Here is a 1,942-nt window from a genome sequence, read left to right on the forward strand (position 1 = left end):
TTTTGGGTGATGAATTATTTCCCTTGGAAACCGGGTGGAATTTGCCTTTGGAATTGAGAGTTTTGATTGAACCTTGGTTGTTGTTGAGGTTGGGAAGTGGTTGGATTTTGAATGTTTTGTGAAGCATAAGACAAGAAAGGGTGAGTTCTTTTTCCATTGACAAATTGATTGTTGTTATTATTGTTGAACCCTTGTCTTGCACTTGTGGACTTCCAAATCCCATTTACTTGCTCATAGCATTCCTCACCTAGGGGGGCAATCAAGGGACACCCAATGGGAGTGTGCCCTTGTTCACCACACAACTCGCATGACAAGACTTGCCTCATATCGGAGCCCTTAGGTTTTGAATTTAGCAAGGCAACTTGTTGGGTGAGTTCATCTAGCATTCCCTTGACTTCCACATTCAAAACCGAATTAGATTCCTTGCTCTTGCCTTTCCTCATTTGCCTATCACTTCCCCATTCCATAGTTCTTGAGGCCATCTCCTCAATTAGTTCCTTCGCCGCTTTATGCCCCAAAATGTCTAAGGCACCTTTCCCCGATCCCGCATCCAATGAAAGCCTTAGGTCTTGAGTTAACCCTTTGTAGAAATTGTTCACTAGCTCGGCCTCGGAGATGCCATGGTGTGGGCACAACCGTTGGAGCTTCTTATACCGTTCCCATGCCTCATATAAGGTCTCATCGTCTTCTTGAGTAAAGCTTTGTAGTTCACTTTTCACTTTCGCCGTTCTTGAGGGCGGGAAATACTTGTTCAAAAATGCCGATGCCAACTCATCCCATGTCTTGAAGGAATCCGGGTCACAATTCTTCAACCAATCCTTGGCCGAACCCCTAAGAGAACGGGGGAACAACCTAAGGCGAACCGCGTCATCGGAAACCCCATTTGATTTATACATATCACAATTTTCAAGGAAATCATTTAGATGATCATTTGGGTTCTCCAAGGGACCTCCTCCAAATTGGTTGTCTTGAACAAGGTTGAGCAAGGCATTTTTAATCTCAAAGTTGTTAGCTTGAATTCTTGGCCTTTGGATGCTTGGATTGACTATGTGCTTAGGAGCCATAGTCTCTCTTATCGGCACCGGATCACCCATGGTGTTAGGTTCTTCTTCTAAAACCCCAAAAGGATTTTCAAACACTACTTCGGTAGCCTCTTGGTGATTAACTTCTTCAATTGGTGGAATGTCAAGTAAACCCCTTCTTCTTAATGAATTAAGTCTTCTTGCCGTGGCTTCAATTTCGCGGTCAAGTTGATATATTGGTTGACCTCGTCTTCGTCGCCTACTCATGCAAAAGACCTAAGCACTTGAAAGAAAAGATTAGTAACAAAGGACTTAGTCTAAACACGAACAAAAACGATTAATATCAAGCCGTACTCCCCGGCAACGGCGCCAAAAACTTGATGGTCTCAAGTTAAACCTCGCAAGTGCACGATTTTATCGTTGTACACTTAAAAGGGTCGATCCCACAAGGAGTAGGTGGAGTACTAATCGTTCTAATTCACCGGTTTAGCTAAGTCGATAAATAATAAGGTGGGTAGTAACAAACTAGCGCTAAACTATCGAATTTAAAGACAAACAACTAGATAAGGTAAGAACAAACTAAAGATAAGGGGTAAATCAAATAAGGAGAAAGACTAGAACTCGGTCCGACCATAAACATGAGTAATTCCACATACTAATCGTCTCGCCTAATTAAAAGGGGTAGAAAGGTAAGGGGGAGATGGCTCTAATTCGCCTAGAACCTCCCTTCCGGTCTCGTACTAGGACACTAGCTACTCCGACTAACCCCCCTCCCGGGTTCGAAAGTCGGTATCCCCAACTCAAAACCCAACAACCCAAAGAACATGCATATTCCCAAGGAGGTCAAGTGAATGGTCAAGGTCATTAAGCCCTCATCAAATTCCGGGTCATCCCACTCCCCCTTCCGGAGGTCGATTTCA

General features: G+C 43.8%; 1 non-coding gene across 1 annotated transcript; it reads left to right on the plus strand.

Annotated features, from left to right (window-relative positions):
- Positions 1 to 615: 615 nt before the first annotated feature.
- Positions 616 to 722, plus strand: LOC141589537 (small nucleolar RNA R71). The gene has a single exon (XR_012520470.1). It is a non-coding gene; the product is annotated as a small nucleolar RNA R71 (small nucleolar RNA).
- Positions 723 to 1,942: the final 1,220 nt, after the last annotated feature.

This window comes from Silene latifolia, chromosome 6, assembly GCF_048544455.1.
Source record: "Silene latifolia isolate original U9 population chromosome 6, ASM4854445v1, whole genome shotgun sequence".
In the NCBI taxonomy this organism is placed as follows: Eukaryota; Viridiplantae; Streptophyta; class Magnoliopsida; order Caryophyllales; family Caryophyllaceae; genus Silene; species Silene latifolia.